This window comes from Cupressus sempervirens, chromosome 4 (assembly GCF_028749045.1).
Source record: "Cupressus sempervirens isolate cs-2001-9-10 chromosome 4, ASM2874904v1, whole genome shotgun sequence".
Lineage (NCBI taxonomy): Eukaryota > Viridiplantae > Streptophyta > Pinopsida > Cupressales > Cupressaceae > Cupressus > Cupressus sempervirens.
In genome coordinates this window covers 478,818,230-478,830,166 of record NC_143121.1, presented here as the reverse complement: position 1 = coordinate 478,830,166, position 11,937 = coordinate 478,818,230, and positions in this window count along the sequence as shown.

Genomic DNA, 11,937 nt, shown 5'->3' with positions numbered 1-11,937 from the left:
TTAGAGAACTTGAGTGTGAAAGATTTGAAATTCAATATGAAGGGATTGGTTATATGGATGACTAAGGGACTTGTCATCCTCTTCACAAAACATGAGAAACTAAGGCGAGGAAATATGGTTGACCATAGCTTGGGATTGCTTGGTGTCAATGCGGATGGGAATGTTGGCTATGCATAAAGCTTTTTCAAGAATGTCCTTGTGCAAAGGAGACAATTCTAGCAACTCAAAGATGGAAATCTACATAGGGGTTCATTGCAACTGATTAACAAGATCATAACTAGATATGGCTAGAGCAACCACCTATTTAGAAGAGAAGGCATTCCTAGGATCATTTTCTACTTTGAGGACAACCTTGGATTGCCCCCTAGTGGCAGCATTGGGTGTCTCACCATGCAAAGAGGAAGATTCTTCCACCTTAAGAGTTACCTTCGAGCTAGTATCTTTATAATTTTTTTGAGCATTACTTGTTCTCAAGACTACCTTAGGCTTTTTGTCATTAGTTTTGTAGTTTAGTTCCTTCTCAAATTTAGGACCCATCATATAGATGTGTTCAATGGTTTCCAACATGTTGATGATGTTGTCTCTATCAGTGTTAGTATAAATGATCTTGGCATCATGATTTTTCTTGTTAGCATGAGATGACTCCCCTTTTTGTATTCAAGTAATGGTTTCTTAAAGGATTTATGATTAGAATTTTTAACCAAGTCATCTATAACAACCTTGTCTCCATCAATGAGGTCTTGAATGGCATCCTTAAACTTGAATTTTTTTTTAGTGTTATGGCCATTACTCCTATGATAGATGCAAAATTTGTCATGCCTCCACCAAGTAGGCTTGACAGGTGGGTCATAGGGTCGAGAGTTGTCAGGTAACATGATAAGCTTGTTAGCAAGCAAAATTTGGCACTACTTTTTAGTCTAGTTTTTCTTAAAAGTTATAGTTATTGCAAAGAGATCACAATAACTATTTATTTTGCTTCTAACATGAATTGAACCCACGACTTCCCAATTATGAGTTGGGTTCTTTTAACATTTAGCCAAGGATACATAATACTAATTATTAATTACTATCAAGTATTGGCTCAGATCTTTTTTTGAATACCCAAAAAAAAACCATTTTATAAATTAAAAAAATGTCACTAACTTGTGTGATTTTAGGACCACCTCATGTGATTCTACTATTAGTGTGTAGACACATTTTGGTTTAGATGACTTCTTGGTTTTGTTAAAGGGTTAAGATTTTGAAGTCTCTTGTTGTTTGGCAACATAAATGACATTAGAGAGGTTGAAATTTGATTCCATAGTCTTAGGAGTGTCCACAACTCCATCATTGACTACATATTTATTTTTATTCCAAGGTTTTTTTTGTCCTTGCTATTGCCATTGTCATTCTTGTCTTTGTTTAGCACAATGTCACCCTTCTTAATGATAACATCTTCAATATGGTAAGCACTTTTGATCATGTCATTAAAGGATGTGAATAATTACTTTTTAAGGTCATAGTATAGTTCAAGTACAAGTGTGTTGAAAAATATGTCAATTTTCTTAGTTTTAGGAATCTACCGATGGTACCCTGAGTGTAAGGATCTCCAACATAGGAGGTATGTAGCAAAAGGCTCACCTTTTTTTTGCTTGATATTGTACAAGTCTAGCATAGTGATAGGATGTTGAATATTGTAAGAATATTGCTAAATGAATTGTTGTGCAAGCTCATCAAATGACTTAAGGGAAGGTGACAATTCTGTGAACCATTCCATAGCTTAGCCCCTTAAGCTCCTAGGAAACAACCTCATAAGATAGGTGTCTTTGTGCATAAAATCCATGATAAGAGCATAGAAGTGTCATACATGATCATGGGGATCACTATTTCCATCATGTTTGTCATATTTGGGAACCTCTATATCCCTAGGAAATGGGACCATGTATAGACTTCTATCAAATGGAAGAGTACTTATAGATTTTGCAAAAGAAGTTTTACGTTGTTCTTAGGATACTTGTAATTGAGAAAATTGGTTTTTGAGATCTCACATTTCTTCTCTCTAACTTTCAGCCTCAGTGGGTTTTGTCTTTTCAATGATCCTTTGCACATCAAATTCATGGGGGAGTTTTGTCATCATTTTGTCCTAAGGCTTTTAGCATTAGCCTTTGGGAAACCTCATCTTGTTAAAATTGTATAAGATCTTTGCTAGCAATTTTATCATTTATCTCACTTTCATGATGTGATTGTGAGTTTCTAGGTGGTGATGGAAATTCTTTTGTTTGTATTCTTGGAGACCTAGGTGGTGTGTTGTTTGCACCATTGCCACCAACAGGGTGATTCTCCAAAGGATTGCTATAGTAACCATGTGCATGTCTATTCTTAGCATTATGTGCATAAGCATTAACATTGTTTTGATGATAAGATCTCCTCCTAGTGGCCATGTGTATAGCCTCTTGTAGTCTTTCTTTTTCTAAGCACACTTGCTCTTCTTTTTGTGTAAAGAATTTCTCTAGGTGGTGATTCCTCTCTTCATGATGCATGGTGAATAAAATGTTGTATCAAAGGGAGTATCAAAAGATTCTCAAAGTTGTAGAGTAGATTATGCCAAGTATTAGCCTCTTTTGACTTATCAAAAATAGGTTCTTCCTTACAAGGTTGTTTACGAGAACACCTAGTTGGAGTTGTTAATTGTTCAAAGGTGAATGAAGGATGACTTCTTGACTGACTTGGAGCCTAGTCACTATTGACATGTTAGGATATCCCTTTGTCTAATGGGATGAAATAAAGATTTTCAAATTTAGAGTTTGTATGGTCAAGAACAATCGATTGTCAAAGATAAAATAAGCAAGTGGCTTGTCAAGAGTGCTCAAGAACTTACAACACTAATGATTGAGCTAAGAAGTTGAGCAAGAAGCTTGATAGCAAGTAGCTAGAATAGTTAGGTAACCAAATTTCAACAAGTGACCATTAGTGACTTTGTATCTCATATCTAACAAACTAGATCAATATCTTCAACTTTTAACAATACCTAATATGAAGATTTCAAACCAGACGTTGGTAGGACAAAGTGATGACACCCCTAAATCAGCTATGATGTAATTTTTTCTTAGTTTTGCAAGAAATAGAGGTTGGGCAATACTTCTCAGGATGCCAGGTGATACAAGATCAACAATAATTATTGTATGATATTCTTTTCTATAGTAGAGTGATACTTTTGACTCATGCGATTGTTTTCATTAAGAAGTGTGATAGATGTGATAAGTAGAGTGCGATAGAGTTTCTAATAGACATGTGATACTTTAGCAGGTGCAAAATATTGCATGATATTTCCCAAAAGGTCATGAGATAAAGGGCCAATGAACTATGCAAAATGTAATTTAAAGCTTGAAAAACTTATCTTTCAATTTTATTTATTGAACATCTCAGACCATAGTGTAGTATTGACATTATAACATTTCAGTTTGGAGCAGAAAAAACCATGGTTTGAAAATAGTAAGGCAAATGAATATGTCTCAAAGAGTTAGACAAGGGACAAAGAAACCTTGCCAACACAAGAAATTGGGATATCAAAAGAAAAATCCTATGAATATTAACACCATGTTTGATGTTTGAGAATGTTTACACAAGTCTTTGCACATTCAAAAACACATTCCAAGAAAAACTACCTAAGGTCATAGTTCATTACTCAACACCTTGGCCTACACTTGATGCAACTTCACCTCACAAAAAGTGGTTTCCCATGATAGATATTGCATTTGTTACGGAGGTACCATTGGCACAACCAAAAATAAATAAATGGCGAGTTTAAAATCTTGGAGTGATTTGGGTAATCCACTAGGATTAGTCCTTTCACTAAGCTATTAAGTGGATAAATAAGGTAGCTTCTATCCTTTGGTGTTTAGAAAGGGCTTTCATTCATAGCACTCCCCTTGCTCCTAATACAAAATACCTCACCTTGTAGGAAGTAATGGACCTTGCGGCCACAAGAGTACCTTAAGAATTCCCACCTCGTGATTTTCTCATGGGCACAATCCCACAAGTACCTTCACTAGATGGAGACAAATACTATGTCTACCAAGGTTTTGTTTCCTTCATAGCCTTGAGTTTATAGTGGGTTGGAAGAGCCAAGTCCCCTTTTTCCCACTTGGGTCATTCCTCTTGATCTGTCAAGAGCAAGACCACTAAAGGTAATATCTCCCTAGCAACAAAATATATCTACTTTTGGAGGTCAAAATTTCTTATTCACCTCAAGGGTGAAGAGCATACTCTCCTATTTCAATTTCTTCCCCTAAACACACCACAAAATTTCTTGTACCCCTTACTCCACCTTAGCATATCAAATGGGTCAAGATTTTTGTTTCACCTAAAGGTGAAAAGCATACTTTCCTACCAACTGATAAGCTTTAAAAGAGAAAATAATTATCTACCTATGCAAAAAATAAACAACTATTATATTGCCACACATGAAATGAAAGAAATACAAACACACTTGGTTGTTTTTTTTCTTTTTCTTTTTAGGAAACCCTTCAAATAAGAGTTATTAACTTTTTAGCATAAGGCTTTTGACATGCATTCTTTTATAGAAATTTGCAAGTAAGTTTGGAGAAACTCTACAAAACAAATGTGTTAGTTAATCAAAGTGATAGTCCAAAATGAGATAAAAATTTGCGATAGGCCTTTGTTAGACAGTGAATAAATATGAGAAATATGAAAACAAAATGATAAAGACTCAAAAATTAATCAAATAACCCAAACAATAGTCAGTTCTAGATATGGTGATATTTTTTTGCTAACAGAGTATTGTATGATACTTCTTAGTATATAGAGGTGATATTTTACCTCTGTGGGATACTTGTCAATATACTTGTGCAATAAAACTTACAATAACAGTGTCACAATTTCCTGAATAGCCCTGTGATACTTTAACTAGTAAAGTATCACACTGAAGTACTAAAAAATATTGTATGATATTGATAAAATATTGCACAATAATTTCATCTCCAGATTTTTTTATATAGAAACAACAAGAAAAAATGCATGACTAAATATAGCTAGGGAGGCCAAAGATAAGTGTTCTACCCCACGATGGGCACCAAAGATTTACACTAGAATTGCACACTTCTCTAAACCATTCTATTCAAGACATTCCATGAGTTGGAAAGCTTGAATTGTGACTTAGAGCTCCCTAGTCATGGAGTGCAAAGGTGTGTGCATAAGCATAGAAATAGCTCTCAGCCAAGCCTTAGAGATGCAACCCTTGCTAGTAAATCATGAAATGAGAGATTCTTTAGACAAGAGAAAGAGTGCTGGTGTCAAATAACTCTTAAGTATGCAATGCAAGGGTGAAACTATGCTAAAATGAGATGCACAATGCAACTAAGCTAAACAAATGAGAGTGCTACAACCATGCCAAATAACCTAAGTGATCTATGCTATTTGCAAAAGGAAACTAAGCTATTGAAAATAGACCATGCTAATATGAATATACATATAATGAAACAAGAAGATAAAATTTCTCCACAAATGCTCCAAGAAAGCTTGTAAGTAAACCTGCGTCATAACAATAGCTCAAAAATTGGGATCCTTAAAGAAGGAGACAGCTCTCCATTTTAAAGATGTACAGACGGTTGAGATCAAGATCAATAAGTGAGGGATCAAGGGTGGGGATTGACTTTTACCATGATCCATGTGCAAGATCACTTTGAACAATGAGAAAATTTGACTTTTCATGTAAGACAAAGACTTTTCTTTTGATTTGTAAGTAGGAAAAAGACTTTATGTATGCGCATTAGAGTGGGTTGGAATAGTGGGGTCTTTTATTTAATTAAAAGGGGACATGTTATTTTAATAAATATGGACTTAGGATATTATAGTCAAAATATATGTGAAAATCAAATAAATTTATTTTTAGAGATTTGGCCTAGGTATATGATTAAATAATTTAGCCAAAATGCTAGGAATGGGGATAATAATCTTAGCGACCATTTTTAGGTGATTACATCAAGAAATTAATATTAAATAGACAATATGCTGATCACATACCCCATACATTTCATTCATGTCATTAATCTTCATCCAACTCACCACCACCACCACCACCACCATCCATCGTCATCCCCACCATCTTCTTTATGAACATATCTATTAAGAATATCATCAACTTTGTCAATCATGGTCACCATTTACATCATCTTCTACTTCTTCAAAATGTTATTCTTCCACCACATTATACTTTATCAGTCTTCCTTTTGGATAATGTCTTACAACAAATGATCAATCCAATTTATGTAGAATCTTTGAGTAAAATACCTTCTTACATTGGATTGGAAGAACATAGGGCTCATTTCCAACTCGCTCAAATGACCTTGTAGCAGCCATTGTCAATTCATTTCCATGTTTAATAATAATTCTATCAGGATTATTGACATTCAATTGTAGTCTATACAATTGAATGACGAAAATAACTAATTTGAAGGACCTAAAGTCAAACTCAAGTATATCAGCCAAAATCCCACAGTGTCAATTTTCTAAGACTTGAAGATTTATGTCACTTTTAGATGAAATGTTAGGTATGTGAAATATTGCACTTATTTTAGAATCACAAGTTTTCTTCATTTCATCCAACTTTTCAATGCAAAATTTATGACCATTGCACCAGATAGCCCTGTGGTGTCTCACCCATAATATGTAAAGCATCTAAAAATGTAAGCAAAAAACACCACACACACACACACACACCCCAATGCAATTTATTTTTTATATAAGTAATATGGGTGATTAATATATTTATATGTACCTATTTATCATTTAAAGCATACAGTAAATTAATTTCCCTTCGTGTAACATTGGAATCTTCATTACATTGAGTTTCTTTAACTAAAGAATCCACACCTTTCTATGTGAATGCACAACTTGATTGATGACATCATTGAATCCATACTATCATCCAATCAAAGATTATTTATGACATACAAATGTAGTGCATCCCAATCTCAAGCAACTGTACAAAAAAAACTAGAAATTTATAATTGATGTGTATTGAAGATTAAGAAGAAATTAACTATAATATGTTGACATTATTGTCAATTTTATTTATTAGTGACTCACACTTAGTCAAATGGTTAGCACCTACCAAGATTATCTTGCAATTTTTAGTGTTAACCAAGTAATTCAAGTTCTATTGAGTTCTACATTTGCTACTAAATTCTAGAATTAGTTTTTAGTTCACACCAAGTAGTATCTATCAAGTTGATGAGTATCAGTGTAAATCACGCTTCACAACATTTACCAAGTTGCATAGTGAAAACTGTGGTCTCCAGTGTTTTTTGAGTTTGAAACATTAGTGATGTGAATGAAGTGTTGACTGAGCCAGGAAGTGTCAACCAAGTTATTTAGTTTATACCAAGCTCATAGTGCTAGTGTTGATCAAGTCTTGCAGCATCAACCAAGTGATTTGGTTTATATGCTGAGTTTTTCTGAGTTCAACAAGTCACCAGTGCTGATCGAGTTTAGACTACTTGGAAGTAATTAGTATAAACTGAGCTTCTACATCTACCAAGAGCATGATAATGCTAAGTGTTGATAATGGTTTTTGAGTATCTGAACCTCACTAAGTTTGTCTTCAAAACCTGAGTACCAGTAGTTGAGATGACTTTGTGTATTTTAGTGATACTTGTATTGTAGCCAAATTTTATTAATTTTAATGTGGATTGATATATGTAATATATTGTATCACATCCAAATAAGTAATTAAAATAACATATGATGCACATATAATAAGAGCAGAGATGTGAATTAAGAAGGCTACAAGTAGTATAAGGAGCAACAAAAACTTATCTATCACAACAAGGTGATCATTACACTCAAAATGAATATCAACCAACAAATCCAAGTTGTAGATCAAGAGATCAACCACTAGTTCATCCTAATAGGTGGAACAGTTAAATTCTTTCACAAGGTAGACTTAATATTCTTTTTACAAATCTCTTTACCGAGTGCATAATTCATTGTATGTTTTGTGAACCCTTAACAAGGTGGACCTTATAGTCCTTATTGCTCCTAACAAGGAAGATCATAAGAAGTGATCAATTGTAAGCCTTAACTGACCAACTTTATATTGTAGTACTAAAGCTTGAGGGTATCATCCCCACCCTAGTTTTACTTTCTATTTGGAAGGTTTCTAGGTCACCATATCTTGTGTCAAAGTGTTATGAATGTTTTAATGCTTTCAGTTTTTCATGCATGCAATTAGATCAAAATATATATGAAGGATTAATTGGTGAAATATGAATAAGTTTTATTAGTTCTAGATTCACCCCTCCCCTCTCAACAACCTAGCCTGTCATATTTTTCCAACGATTGGTATTAGAGCTTTGTGGTTCACAAGATGAAGTTTAACAACTTGAGCAAAGATCAAAGGAAATGGAGATATTTAGGCTAGATAAGGCTATTGACAATGAAAAGATGGATTAGGAATTGACTATTGGGAAAATTAAGAAAGAAAAGGAGAAACTCTCTTAATCATTAAAAAGAAGAAAAGATCTTGCAGTACAAATGAATGAAAAACTCTACATTGAATAAATAATTGAAGATATCTATCTAGAAAGAAATTCAAATGAAGTAAATGAGGCAATCAAAGACCTATTAGAAAAGAATTGTAATTTTTGAGAAGAAGTTAGAAAACTAAAAAGAGAGCAAGAAATTCAGTCAGTAAGATTGTGTGAAGTCATGGAAGAAAAAGATAAAGCCAAAGAAGAGATAGAAGAAAAGAACAATGAAATTCAAGATCTATGCCTTCAATAGGTAGACTTCATTGATCAAATTACTAATGCAATTGAAGAAATCATGAATCTAAGATCAAAAAATGATCTAAATTCTAAAAATCAAACCAATGAGAGGATGATGAAATCTCAAGCAAACATGAATCAATTGAATGAGCAAAGTCAATACAGACAAAAAGTCAAAGCAAGAATAGGACACATAGAAGAAGGTGAATCATCCAAGCTAGGAGCTCAAAAGAATCAAAGGCCTACTTATAATCATTGTGGTAAGTTAGGTCAAACATCAAACAAATTTTTGAGTAATGGTAAAGAAAAATTCACTGGAAAGTGTTACAATTACAATAAGTATGGTCATAGAGCTATTGAATGCAAAGAGAAACCTAAATTTGAAGGTAAACGTCACAAATGCAAGAAGTATGGGCACAAATATTCTGAATGCAAAACCAAGATATTGAACCTAGTAGCATAGATTGTAAAAACTATATTTGGATGAGATTACAACACATGGTGTAGATGCCACTACTGTGGAGAATTTGGACACATTGGAGAAAATTGTGTGAAACATCACATGTGGACAAGTGACGCCACTAGAAGATGTTTTATTTGTATAGAACTTGGACATCTTGCTAAGAACTACATGAACACTAGAAGGATAGAAGATGGAAAGAAAGCAAAAGATAACAACATCAAAAAGAAGATTGGGTAGCAATGGATTCTAAAATCTTTTGAGCATGCAAGTCCGAGCCATGAAGCACATGTTACTCAAGAATTGGGTGACTCAAGCATTTCAAATTGATCACTTAGGGATAATTGGAACTAAGAATATGAAGCAGACATCTTACATTAGTTTCAGCTAACTAAAAGGAAAGATCCATATCAACATTTAAGATACAAAGGGATCACCGAGTAACTAAAGAAAATCAAGACTTTACTGTGCTAGGTCAGGCTATATGAACCTTCCTAAGCAAGGTTAGGATACACTAAAACATTTTATGGACACTGAGTTATGAATGATTCTACTAAGCCCTAAGGTTGGATCGAGTGGAAGACACTTTGTCATCAAATGAGCAATTGTACCAAGCATTTATGGAAATTGAAAAGTGAAAATTTTTTAAAAGGAAGGAAATCAAATTCATTTATCATTGTGAATTTTTGAAGAGCTATTTGCAAAGGGGGATTTCTATGCTTCCAAGCAATCTATGTGTTTATTGTTGAAGGTTTTTGTGTTTTCATAAACCCTACTGAGCATGGTGTCCTCCAACAACAAAAATAGGAAAGGATCCAAGATGTTGGTTCGAGGAGTTAGTTGGAAGGCACCAGACTTCAAGATAAGTCTAGCAATTACATAAGCACTTGATCCAACTAGAGCTCAGTTGCAGATTCCACCAAAGGTATTACTTGTTAACAATATTTGCTCACATTTTTTCTGTTTGATACAAGATATTGGAACCCTAGAGATGGATGAGACTTTGAAAAATTTATGTGTGAATGGTGTGTTGAAACCTGAGCATCAACATTTGGATACCAAGGGTTTAACTCACATTCTGTATATGCCTTGAGACTTTCAGATAAAATAGGTGAGATTTATCCTTATCCATGTACACAATGTGCAACTATGGTTGGAGCAACCTATTCAAATAACAAATAAAATGATTCATCAAATCATAGGGCTCCCAATGTTGAACAAAGCAAAGACTACCAAAACCCTAAGTTAGGTAGAACTGGAAAGAAAAACTCTTTCTGAGTGGGATGGAAGAGGCATGAAGATCAACAATGTGACTAACATGAAGCTGAAATTTGGAATTCATGTGATAGATCATAAGATCTATAGCTCTAGTTGTCTCAATGGTGTGTCATGTAAGGCAATTGATCTGGCTCTCAAGGTGGTGAAGAACAACATATCCTTCGACCTTGCCAAGCTAATATGGAATCAATTCAATAAAAAAATGGAAAGCATTAGGATTTCAAAGAACAACCTGTGTAATCTTGGTTCACTGTTGACTTGTCTATTCCTCTTTGTGCACAAGTTTTTACCTTCAAAAGGTTCAGTCATATGGGGAAAAGATGTACCAATACTATATTAGATTAATGCATACATAACAGAGATGGGTGAGAACATTGTCAGTATCATGGACAATTACTTTGATCCATTCAAGGAAAAGATGAATAGTAGATTCAAAATTCCTAAGGAACTTGTAGAAAATTACAAGGATGATGTTTGTTTCTTGGTAGACTATGACAAAGTGTACATTCAAGTAGTCAAACTTAGAGTGGTGTGGGTTAATCCTCTAAGCTATGAGGTTAACATTTATGACACCAAGGGTATCATTGAGGCACTATTGAATGAACCTATGGATCCCAAGGCCAAACATTTTGGTACTTTTGATGAAGCCAAAGCTAGAATAGAGCTTGAAATTAAGCTTCCTCAAGCATTCAGTAAAGGAAAAAAGAGGATAGAAAAACTAAGGCAAGAAAGTTCTACTCTCCTACTGACAGAAGGAAAAGGAGATGATGTGGAAGGAGATGATGTAAAAGATGAAGCAAAAGAAACAAAATTTGAAGAAGAAGAGCCAATTAGAAAGAAGGGCAAGGTTATCATAACTAGACTCACCAAGTCATCTACTGTAGTATGCATAAGAAGAACATCCAAATCAAGAAAGAAATTGAAATTAGGCAAGGAAGATGCCGAGGAAATTATTTTCAAAAGACCTCCACTTACATTTCAGGAAAAATTAAAGGAAATTGATGTAGGAGTTGGCATGGAAAACTTCAAATCTCTCAAATCTAAGACCAGGAATGTAGATGAGAAGAATCTGAGGACATGATAATGTCTAAACTAGATAAATAGAAATACTCACCTAATCAACTTGCACAAAAAATTCCCAATGAACTTATGCAAGTAATCAAGCCAAGATGGGAAAATGATAAGAAAACAACAAAAGATATATTTGAACATACTCTAAGATAGCTCATGACAAGTCTTAGTGGTAAAGAAGTGAAAGAATCCATGAAGAAAAATGAAGAAAAACTCACTCTAAAATTCAACAAATGCGTGATATTAGTTAATGACATTGAACATGTGGTGAAGACAACTACAACTACATGGAAGAATATCTACAAACTTCATCAACAAAGTGATTTTGTTGTTCATGTTAGTGACATAGATGATGAAGATGAC